Here is a 12,790-nt window from a genome sequence, read left to right on the forward strand (position 1 = left end):
AACAACTTCCCAACCCCCCCTTCCCACAGTTCCTGACAGCCACTATTCTACTTCCAATTTCTTTGAATATCTTACCTCATATAGGTGAAATCATGCAATGTTTGTCTTTTTATGACTGATTTATTTCATTTAGCGTAATGTCCTCAGGGTTCATCCATGTTGTATCATGTGTCAGAATTTCCATTTTAAGGCTGAATAATTTCATCATAGGTATATACTGCATTTTAAAATTGATTCATCTGTCAGTGGACAGTTGGTTTGTTTCTGCCTTTTGGCTATTTAATAATACTGCTGTGAACATGAGTATACACAGATCTCTTTGAGATCCTGCTTTTGATTGTTTCAGATATATAACCCGAAGTGATATTTTGAGAGGAACCACCAAACTATTTTCCATAGCAGCTGCACCATTTTACATTCCCATCAGCAATGTACAGGGTTGCAGTTTCTCTACATCCCTGCCAGTAGTTGTTATTTCCTGTTTTGTGTTTTTTTTTTTTTTTAATAGCAGCCATCTTAGTGGGTGTGACGACATCTTATTGTGGTTTTGATTTGCATTTCCCTAATGATTAGTGATTATTTTTATATGATTCTTGGCCATTAGTGTATCTTCCTTGGAGAAATGTCTTACTCAATCCTTTGCCCATTTTTTTTTCTTTTTTCTTTTATTAATTTTTATTAGAGTATGGTTGCTTTACAATGTTGTGTTAGTCTGCACTACACAGCAAAATGAATCAGCCATATACCTACATATATCCCCTCCCTTTTGGACTTCCCTCCCATTTAGGTTACTACAGTGCATTAGTTAGAGTTCTCTGTGTTACACAGTATGTTCCCATCAGTTGTCTATTTTATACATAGTATCAATAATGTCTGTGTGTCAGTCCCAGTCTCCCAATTCCTCCCACCCTTTCCCCCTTGGTAGCCACGCATTTGTTCTCTATGTCTGTGTCTCCATTTCTGCTTTGCATATAAGATCATCTATACCATTTTTCTAGATTCCACATATATGCGTTATTATACGATGCTTGCTTTTCTCTTTCTGACTTCACTTTGTGTGACACTCTCTAAATCCATCCACATCTCTACAAATGACCCAATTTCATTCCTTTTTATGGCTGAGTAATATTCCATTGTATACATGTACCACATCTTCTTTATCCACTCCTCTGTTGATGTACATTTAGGTTGCTTCCATGTCCTGACTATTGTAAATAGTGCTGCTATGGACATTGGGGTGCATGCATTTTTTATTTATTTTATTTTTGGCTGTGTTGGGTCTTCGTTGCTGCATGCAGGCTTTCTCTAGGTGCGGTGAGCGGGGACTACTCTTCATTGTAGCGTGAGGGCTTCTCATTGCGGTGGCTTCTCGTTGCAGAGCACGGGCTCTAGACACGCGGGTTTCAGTAGTTGTGGCACGTGGGCTCAGTAGTTGTGGCTTATGGGCTTTAGAGCACAGGCTCAGTAGTTGTGGCGCATGGGCTTAGTTGTTCTGCGGCATGTGGGGTCTTTCTGGACCAGGGCTCGAACCCGTGCCCCTTCATTGGCAGGTGGATTCTTAACCACTGCGCCACCAGGGAAGCCCTCTAGTTCTCTTTTAAATAAAACTTTGACTGTTTTGTCTCTGAATAAGTGCATTTCACTATGTGTAGACAAGAGTAAGAGACTAAAATAACTAGGAATGATTTATATATGTATACACACACATACATATACGTATATAAAATAAATTGCTGAAATTACCCTTTTTAAGTACCTAAGGTAATTAAGAAGGAAGAGTGTCATTGAAATGCTAGCAGACTTCATGGATGAGGAGAGATTTTTATCTGAGCTTGGTTCTTTTTTTTTTTTTTTTTTGGCGGTACGCGGGCCTTTCACTGTTGTGGCCTCTCCCATTGCGGAGCACAGGCTCTGGACACGCAGGCTCAGCGGCCATGGCTCACGGGCCTAGCCGCTCTGCGGCATGTGGGATTCTCCCGGACCAGGGCACGAACCTGTGTCCCCTGCATCGGCAGGCGGACTCTCAACCACTGTGCCACCAGGGAAGCCCCTGAGCTTGGTTCTTTTGAGCAAGGATGTAGAAGTCCAGATTCTGTTCGACATTTGGGAAACTCTACAGTCCTAAGACAATTGCCTTGTCTTGGTAGCTTCAAGGCGATGCTTTGGCTAGTTTCTGGGAATATTTTGTCACATAGTTCTGTAGTTTTACAAAGCTTAAATGAAAAATATCATGTGAAATTTTTGTTGTTGTTGTTGTTGGCTATAGTATGGTTAAAAGCTTTTTGTGAGTAGTAGGCTAATCATTGCCAGTGTTCACCATAATTTGCTTTACTGTTATGAACCCATGTGTATGGATTCAGAATATAGATTTGTCATTTACTTCAGGAGTTCCTAGTCTTGACCTAGGAATGAATTCTGTCTCAGGACTGTTTTGAAAGTGGTAGAAAACCTATCCCAAAGTAGTAGAAGGAAGAAAAGGGAATTCATTGGTTTATTTCTGAAAAATATGGAGGAAGAGCTTCAGGTATGCTTGCATTCAGTCTTTAAATAATCGCATTGTCAAGATTTTGTTTCTCTCTCTCTCTTTCCCTCTCTCTCTCTGTTTGTCTTGGGGGTGTTAGAAAGCTGTTAGCTTCAGTCTCACACTATTCAAGTTTAAGTCCAGTAGTTGCTGGGGCAAAAAAAAAATGTCTTTTACCTGTTATTGTGCTCCTTTAGTCTTAATTTGAGTGTTGTCCCCATTTCTAAACCTGTTAACTGTGGTCAAGAGGTTGGTTTCATGCTTTATTGTTAGTCTTGGCTCCCACCATACAGATTGAGAATGGAGGAGGGGGTGAATATGCAAAAGAAAACCAGGGCCTTTTACCAGAAGAATGTTGAATGGTAGGTAAGTTGCTAAAAACACAAATCTACCTTAGTCTTCTTGGGGTCTGTGGACTAGCAAAAACTAACCATAAAAATTATATTTTTTTTTCTGAGAAGAGTCTTCATAGCTCTCATCAGACTTTCAAAGGGGTCTGCACCCACGAGAAAGGTTAAGTATTTTATGGGTCTGGGGAGAAAAGGGCATATTAACTGAGGATAGGTACATTACCAAAGGTGTACATGAGAGTCATTTTTGAAAGACAGTGGAATTGGATTAAACTTAATCCAGTGAAAATAGTATGTTGAGGAGAGGAGAGTATAAATTTGGATGTTGTAGATGACTTTTAGGTGATGGAAGTATAGAATATGTTCAGATATTTGTTGAAATCAAATATGGTAAAAAAAATCAAGTAGTTTAAGAGAATAAGTGAAATACATTTACATATAATAAATTGCTTCCTTTTTCATAATTATACCTTTCATTTACTTCTTTGGTCTAGGTATTAGAGTTGTGCTTTCCTTCTTGGTCCAAGATTTTTTTGGCATACGGATTAAAAACAATTTTAATGACTTTAGTGGTTTTTTTTGTTTTGTTTTGTTTTTGGGGCTGCACCGTGAGGCTTGTGGGATTTTAGTTCTCCCACCAGGGATTGAACCTGGGCCCTGGCAGTGAAAGCGCTGGACTGCCAGGGAATTCCCTTATTTTAGCTTTTGTAATTTATGGTTTTATTGCATAAGAATCAGAACATGTTTGAACACTTTGTGGGTTTTGTAATTATTGAGGTGTCCTAATACATAGGCAGTTTTCCTAACAATTCCATTAGTGATTGGGAGAAAAAGACTTTTTTGAAGAGTTTAAAGTTCAGTATATCTTTGAAATCACGCTTACTGCTTTTATTATTCATATACTCCTATTTCTGTCTTGTAATCATAAATGAGAATTGTAGTAGATGGAAAGTTGGGATAAGAGATGCACCCTAACTTTAATTAGGATCTATGATTGCTATCCCAATTCCATTTTTTAGTGAATGGTGTAGCCCACTTCATTTTATTGGAAAAATTTTTCAGGGATGGCCTAATAACCCTAGAATTTGGAACCTACTTTTTAGCTTAGACATAGAATCCTTCGATTGAAATTCTTCTGTAGTAGTAACACGTTATATTTATAGAGTGCTACTACCAGCCTTGGTTTCCTCCTCCTATTCCTTCTCCTTTGTTGGCTGAACCCTGTATGAAATCTTGATCCTCCAATGTGGACAAGAGTTGGGCACATTAGAAATGTATGTAAGCAAAGGAAAATTACATGTTTTGAGCTGATAGAAATGTTTTAAGGAAATGTCTCAAAGTGCAGGTCTTTTAATTTTTTTGTTAGGGATTGTTTATTTTTGTGAACTATGGACACTTTAAACTAATTTACCCTTTTCTTTCCCCTTGATTATCTGGCTAGTAATGTGCCTTGTGGAAAGTTTAAAAACAAAAGTGTAAAGAAGCAGGAAAAAATTATCTTAAAATTAATTCTATCACATAGAGGCATATTCTTAGTCATTTCAGGGTCAGAGTTCCCTTTTGGAATTTAATGAAAGCTGTGAATCTTTTCTCCAGAGATACAGGCACTAAATACTGTACATAACTCCAAAGGAGTTCATGGAATCCTGAAGCCAGCTGTGTATCCTATGGGCCTAGACTGTAAGTTAATAACTCTGATCTAAGGTAATACCATCAGCATTTTGACATTTATTTCTAATCCTTGTGTTTTTTTCTTAACTGAAATCTTAATTGTGTAATCAGTTTTGCTTGTGGTTTTTGTATATCATAAGCATTTCCTCATCACTGAAAACTCTGCTTACAGATATCTTTAATGACAACATAATATATCATTGTTTTCAATTTAGAAATAGTTTATTGGGTTCCTCTTATGTTTCAGGTGTTGTCTAACTGGAGGGCCATAAAGATAAAAAGGCTTGTGGTTTCTGCTTTGCTCTTGAACTACAGATCTCTTTATGAGGGGAGTTAAGTTGGTTTACTTTATTATCTTAACATTGGGAATTTAGGTTGTTTACTTTTACAACTGTTAGAAATAGTACTACAGTGCTCACCTTTGTGCCTCGCTCTCTTGTGTCTTTCTGTTATTTTGCTTTTGTAGATTGCTAGAAGAAAAGTTGCTGGGTAAGAGGATGTCACTCTTTGAAAGACCCTTCAAGTTACATGTTCACTAAATTGCTTTCCAGAAAGTTGTGTTAGTTTACTTTCCCAGCTGTGTAGTGTGTAAGTGCCTGTCTTACTCAACCCTCGAAGGATTGAATATCACCAGTTTTGAAAATTTTTGCTGTTTTGTTAGATGACAGATAAACTTTCAGATATAGAAAGGAGCAGAGAGTTATGTCAGGTACAGAGAGCAGCATGTGGAGAGGTGGGACGTTGGCAGTGTGAGTGTTGCAGGACACTGGAAGATTCTGTTATGGTTTATTTCTTACACAGCTAGTGCTCCATATTAAACCGACTCTTGTTACCAACTTCTCAAGATAGAGGCTGGCAGCAGTCTCTAAAAATGACTTAATACAGGACGTTTAATGGAATAAGCTATAGTCTCTGCTACAGTGCCTGGTTCCAAGGCCATAGGTTCATCATTTCCCTCCAATTCCATGTATTCTAGATTTCCTTCACCCTTGGCCAGACTTCAGCTAATCTAGGTTGCTTGCCTGGTAGGGTGACCCAGACGATCGTTCCTGAAGGGACTGAGCCCCTGTTTGCCTTTCCCTTATTCATGCCTTTGCCTTATGCTGCTGTTGCCTGTTATTACCAGGCTTGGAAGTGCTGAGAACCACCTAACTAGTACGGTTAGTTATCCCAACATTATAGTAACTCCTTTTTTTTGCCTCCTGGTCCATCAGCATGAGGAGCCCAAAGTGACCAACAGTTGTTAACTTCAGATTCAGATTAAAAGCCCTCTGATTAAAAATGTTTCCCCATGGGAATAAAGATCTCTAATTCTAGCAGAGCCTAAAGTTGCAGGAATGGGAAACGAATTCTTTTATTTACTCACTAGGGTTATAGGAACCAATCCTATTTCTATTCACACCTCTGTACTGTACTTTTAGGATGCATTTACTGTATTTTGGAGGCCATTCCAGTGTCCTCTCAGGCTTACTGCTTCTTGGTGATATAGTGTATGGTGAGATCAGTGCTCACTGCCCATTGTTAAATTTTGTTCATTGTAAAGAAAAGAGTCACTTGGTCTGAGGCAGTGTTTGCCCCATGTTCGTAAACTAGGTACATTTGGCTAGTGGTGCTGGCTGAGGCACTGAAGGCAGGGAAGGCAAACTTATCAGAATGGTTGTCAGTGCCAGTAAGGACAAATTGCTGCCGCTTCAGGGTGGAGGAGGTCCAGTGTAGTCAACTTGCCATCCAAATGCTTAGCTCATCTCTTTGAGGGATTGTAACAAATAGGGGGCTCAGAGTTTGCCTTTGCTGATGACAAGTTGTGGACACTCAGCAGCAACAGTAGCTAAGCTGTGTCAGTTTTGAGAGAAGAAGGCTATGCTGATGGGCTCATGCATAGCCTTTGTCCTTGTCACCATGACTTCTTCCTTTGTGGGCTTATTGTACATGTACAAGTGGTTTAAGATAGGATTTGGAACATTTATTCAATAGCAACTCCACTTTCCCCAGCAGTTGGTTTAAAATTGCTAACTCCAGTAAGGTTGCTAACTCCCTTGCTCTTCTGGACTGCCCTGTTGCTTTTTGGGCTCCCTTGGTATAGGAGAAGTTCCTGAGGCAGGAAAGTGGAGAGACTTATGGAACCTTGAGATAGGCTACTATCAGCATGAGTTGGACACTGTGAGTTTAAGTGGGAATTGCCTACAGCAACTGAGGCTGAGTTCATCCGTGGGCTGAGGAGTTGTGATACAGGGTACTAATTGTTTCTGCTGTATACTATACAGAAGAAGGGAAGCAGCCCCCCAGTCCATCGTTAGAAGACTGGTTGAATAAATTGTGGTATTTTCATATAATGGAATATTATGCAACTGTAAAAAAAGCTTTTTATATAAACATAAAGACCTCTAAGATGTATTAAATGAAAAAGGTCATGTATTGGAATATTGTATATGCCTTGCTGCCTTTTGTTTGCAAAAGTGAGAAAAAATATATTTGTGTTTGTTTATGATTGCTTTAATGCTAGAAGGATATACAGGAAACTAATAAGTGTCTGAGGAGGGGATGGGCGAGAATGGGAGGGAGATGGGACATGGGGGAGGAGCTAGGGGAGAATGGGAAGGGATGGAAGATGAGGGGAATGAAACATTTTACTTTATGCCTTTTTTTTTTTTAACATGTTACCTGGTTTTTCATTTGTTTTGTAAGTGAAACCACCCTGATGAAATACTTATTATTAGGTTTGAATTTTATTTTCCATGTGGCTATATAAACTAAAACTTCTTTGAGCTAAACTAATCAAATAGATATTAAATATTCCCATGCCTGGCAACTTGTCAGTCAGTTCTCAGCTTAAATGTTGCATGGTCATTGAGCCTGACCACTCAGTTGAACCCTCTCTCTTCCCATTCACTGTCAAACTTGTCACCCTGTTTTATTTTGTTTATTGTACTTATCACTATCAGAAAAAAAATTTTTGCTTACATATATATATATACTTTTTTGCGGTATGCCGGCCTCTCACTGTTGCGGCCTCTCCCGTTGCGGAGCACAGGCTCCAGACGCGCAGGCTCAGCGGCCATGGCTCACTGGCCCAGCCGCTCCGCGGCATGTGGGATCTTCCCGGACCAGGGCACGAACCCGTGTCCTCTGCATCGGCAGGCAGACACACAACCACTGTGCCACCAGGGAAGCCCTGCTTACATATTTATCGTTTGTTTCTACTACTAGAATACTAACTTCTCTAAAAGCAAGGACTTGCTGTATATTTTCCACCATTTCTTGGCATCCCATTTTTATTTTTGTTTGTTGGATACAGTGGATGCGCTGTCTTTTACCCTAAGGATTTATTTATTTAGCAAGCAGAGAACTTATATTCTTTCTTCTCCTCACTTTCCCTACCTACCAGCCCCCAACTCTCTTCACTGCCTCTGTTGTTTTGATCATTTAAGGTATTAAAACAGTCTGATTCTCAGATATGAGGAAGTTGCGTTTAATACAAATCATAACTTCCATCCTAACCCATTTTCAATTTTTTTTCCCCCTTAATTTGTGCTTCTCTTGAATTTCAGGGAGTGTGGTAAATTTTTCACTATTCATACATTTTGTTTTAATTTCTTTAAATATCAGCTTATTGAGGTATATGCCACCTTTATTGAGGTATAATTTCCATGTAATACAATACATGCCTTTTAAGCATACAGCTGACTTCTTTCTGACAAATGTATACACCCGTGTAACCACCACCTAATTTCTACTCATTTCCGTTTGTGGATTTGACAAAGCTTGTTAGTTGATACATAAGTGTTTTATTATTTTGTAAGTTTCCTCTGTATTTGAAATATTGCATAATAGGGAGAGTTAAATCTTCTTTACCTTTGTTTCTTTATGTATCTTTTCAGTATTTCTTCTCTCATATTATAGTTGTCCATTTTCCCTTCCCCTCCTTGCCCTCTACCCTAGTTGTGAACTGCAGGGCCTGTTTCTTATTCATCTTTGTATCTCCAGTTTTTGGCACTTATGAAGCACTTAGTAAATGTTTGTTACAGTAAGAGTTAAGTTTAGGAGTAGTATGGATGTATAACTGATTGAGAGGCAGTATAGCTTGATGCTTAGAAGCAAAGAAGCTTGTCTTCCATCACTTATTAGCTGATGTGACCTTGGGCAAGTTACTTATTTTCTCTGTGCCTCAGTCTTCACATCTGAAGAAAATGCCATAATGGTTATCTACCTCATAGATTTATTGTAGCGATTAAATGAGCTAATATATGTAAAGTACTTAGAACAGTACCTGGCACTTAAATTCTAGATTAGTATTAACTGTTACTATTATTAATTCTTCAGAGTTTTGGGAGAATTAGGTGCTGAGAATTTTTTTTTTGCTTGAACCAGGGAGTGTGCATAACACTTGGATAATCAGGTGAAAAGAATCTAATCTAGCAGATCAGAATGACTTGATAGAGCTGTTCAGAATTGAAGGACCTTTAGGTAAAGCTATACCCCTGAGCTTACAAAGCCAGCCTCTGTAATCTCTGGATATCCGTAGCTACCTTTCTGTATAGATATGTATTTAAGTAGTCTCAGTCTATTCTTACATTCAAGTTTCTGCCCCTGAATCTACAAACATATTTGCTTTTGCACTCACCTTTCAGCCTTCTTTTTTGTTAAAAAAAAAAAGAGGCATTTTTACTCTTGTCTAAAGGCAGTGTTGCTCCCTGTGTTCTTAATTCCACCAGGCAACCATCACATGTTTTAGACCTATCCTATGATAGGCACTAAGGGGTGCTAGGTGAACAGGACAGGTGGTCCCAGTCCTCGTGCAGCTTATGTACCAGTGGGCAAGACAGATGATTTAAAATGCAATTATAATAAATACAGTGTGATAAGCACTACTGGGGTGTATGGAATTCTGCTGTAGGAGCACAATTATTTTTGGAAACCATGGGAGGATGAAAATGCCCAAGGAGAGTAGAAATTGAGACAAGAAGAGAATCTTGAGAAGGATCAACATTCAGAGATTGTGGAGAATGAAGAATTGCTGGTGGAGAGGTAGGAGGGAAACAAGGAGAGTCTGGTGTCACAGAAGCTAAACAGAGGAGTGCATCTCAGGACAGAGGTAGTTAGTGATCAACAGATACTGCTCAGCAGCCAGGTAAGGTCCTTTTCCCTCTTTAATTTTCAGATATTTGGCTCTATCCGTATTCCTTACGTCTCAGTTCCATGCTTCCTTATTATTATCTGTTCAGCTCCTGAACTTCTAGTAAGTGTTTGTTTAGTGAGTTTGGTAGGTGAGGGATACTGCATCCTCTGAATTCATTTGTTTTCTAGTGTCAAATTATAAGTAGCACAAGTTTGGATAAAGAGAGATTTGTCAAACTCTGAATCTATTTGCCTCTGGTATTGGCATGGGGAGAGTCGGTATAGCTAGGGATACCTCTGTTTCCTTTTACCCTGGTTCAGTGAAACTTGTTCAGGTCCATTTGACAAAACAATTATTCTTTGATTCCATGTTTCCCTTCAGTGTTCTGGGAAGAGTTGTTTTAACTCCTTGTTGCCACCTATGGCCCTCCCACTGAGTGCCGACCCCCCGCCCCCCCCATTTGTTCGGTAGCATAGTCTCATCACTTCTCATTCTGCATGTTTCCTGGGGGACCTCATTCACTACTGTGACATTAAATTAAAGCTTTTGGACAGTAAATAAGTCATATGACACTGCAGTAAATCTGTAAAGATTACCATGTCTATTTTTTAAGATTTATTTTTTATTTATTTATTTAATTTATTTTCGGCTGTGTCGGGTCTTGGTTGCTGCACGCTGGCTCTTTGTTGTGGTGCGCAGGCTTCTCTCTAGTTGTGGCGTGTGGGTTTTCTCTCTCTAGTTGTGGCACTCAGGCTTCAGGGCGCGTGGGCTCTGTAGTTCGTGACACGCGGGCTCTAGTTGGGAAGCGGGAGCTCAGTAGTTGTGGCGCATGTTGGCTTAGTTGCCCCGCGCCGTGTGGGATCTTAGTTCCCTGACCAGGGATCGAACCTGCATCCCCTGCATTGTAAGGCGGATTCTTTACCACTGGACCACCAGGGAAGTCCCAAGAGTACCGTGTTTTTATATGTATATTTTAAATGTAAAATAAAATTTTCCAGACTACACAAAAGTTAGCTTCTACATATCTGTGTATATGAATGTAATGAACTCGTAAGTGCAGCAGTAATTGAAATACTGCTGTTATTTAGGCGAGAATTGAACCCAAATTTAGGAGCTGTTTACATTATTCTTGAATACTCAGAAAGTATAAGTTTTGTATCCTTTTCTTAGCTGGATGTAAGAATCTACAAGTAAAGAAATAGATGTATTAGGTACACTTTAGAAAAACAGATTTATTTTATCATACTGTAATTCTGTGTAGTGTTGATTTTAATTCTTCTGAACAGTTATTCAGTTTGCCATAAAATAGTTGCTAAAAATTGTTTTGTAGATTAATGAACAATTCCAATGGAATGATGTTTTGTTTGATAAACACTGCCCTCCTGTGGTTAAAGTAAACTAAATGTTTTGTGAAACTACTATAGTCTTTCCACTTAAATTAACTCCTGGTAAAATAATGTAATAGTAATAGCTATACAGTAATAGTGTTGTAATGGTAATGGAGTTTGGTATTTTTGCTCAGAAATATATGTGGCCGTTTTGTTTTCCTCTGCATCTCTCCCTCTTGGGTTTCTCTAGTGTGCCTCTGAACATTTTTTCTCACTGTTTATGTACAATTTCTTATAATTAAAAGAGTTAATTGTAAATGGAAAGATGGAGGAATGTTAAGCTATTGAAGGGAGGGAAACTGCACTTAAACATAGACGTGCTAAAAGAAATCAAAAGAAAAGACCAGTGAGTTATAAGACATGAAACTAATAAAAGCCTCCATGGAAAAAACAGTAATGAAAAGATGAAGAATAAAAGGGAAAAAGTATTTGCAGTAAGTGTGACAGTAAAAGTTTTAATATATTTAATAATTTAATATGAAAACTAGAGCTCATACAAGTGGTATATATACAAGCAGACAGTGGTTATGAATAACCAGTTTACAAGTGAGGAAATACAGTAATTAAAGCACAAAAATATATTAAGATTCATAATGGTATTCCATAAAATGGTATTCATAATATTCCTAATGGTGTGTCAGATAAACAGACAAAAAAGCCCCATTCACTTTTGGAGTATACTAGAAAAAGTAGCTAACTATTCTGATAATTAATAAATAGGACAGAATCAAGCACTTATCCTGCTTTTTTCTATATGAGTTGTATGTACTTCAGATAACCAACTAGTAGATGGAGGAAAGCATTTATTTTTAGAAGGATTCTAGCTTATAAATGAAGAAGGAAAGATAGGCTATCACCATTTTTCAACACCTAAATAATGAGTCTGAATAGTGGCTACTAATCAGTGGTTACTAAAGCAATTAGGTTGGAATGCTGATGGGAAACTTTGTAATGGGTGGATCAGGAGGACATCTGTTCCCCTGATTCATCTTGACATCTCAAAAAAGAGACCACAGATATTTCTCATGTGTGTGGGGTGGGGGGAGGGGGAGGGGAAGTAAACAACACTGTCTATGAAGTTCTTTTGGTAAAACAAAATCTGAATCTGAGCAGCCCTCTAGGTAATTCTAATTTTCAGGAAATATGAGGGACAGAGTACCATACAATTAGCAAAATACAGAATGTGGGAAACTATAGTACAGTTTTCTTGGTTTCTTCAGTAAATAAATTGGAAGAAAACAAGGAGAAATCCATAGATTAACAGAGACTTTAAGACATGTGTTAACCAAATGTGGTATGTATGGGTCTTCTTTGGATACCGATTTGAACAAACTAACTGTTAAAAGTGTTTTTCCCCCCATGAAAATGGAAGACATTGTGTAAATAATTTGATAATGAAGGAACTATAGTTACATTCTGAGGTATAAAATGGTATTTTTATCTTTAAAAAAATGAGTCCTTATCCTTTTTTAGAGATCTGTACTAAAGTATTTATGAATGAAATGTTTGAGATTTGCTTCAGGATAATCCACTTTGTAGAGGTAGAGTGGCTGGAGGTATAGATGAAACAAAGTAAGCCATGTGTCGACAATTGTTGATTGCAGTGTTCCCAATAATTTTTTTTTTTTCAAAACAATTTTTTTTTTAAATTTTTTGGCCACACGTCAAGGCCCGTGGGATCTTAGTTCCCCTACCAGGGATCGAACCCACACCGCCTGCAGTGGAAGTGCAGAGTCTTAACCAC

At 38.4% G+C, this 12,790-nt stretch overlaps 1 protein-coding gene across 3 annotated transcripts in view; it reads left to right on the forward strand.

Annotated features, from left to right (window-relative positions):
* The window catches only part of ASXL2 (ASXL transcriptional regulator 2), a 126,658-nt gene that overhangs the window by 22,477 nt on the left and 91,391 nt on the right, over nt 1–12,790 (forward strand). The gene's annotated exons all lie outside the window — the stretch shown is intronic.

This window comes from Aethalodelphis obliquidens, unplaced genomic scaffold (genome assembly GCF_003676395.1).
Source record: "Aethalodelphis obliquidens isolate GAN/ISIS:26980383/991018 unplaced genomic scaffold, ASM367639v1 scaffold12, whole genome shotgun sequence".
NCBI classification, from domain to species: domain Eukaryota; kingdom Metazoa; phylum Chordata; class Mammalia; order Artiodactyla; family Delphinidae; genus Aethalodelphis; species Aethalodelphis obliquidens.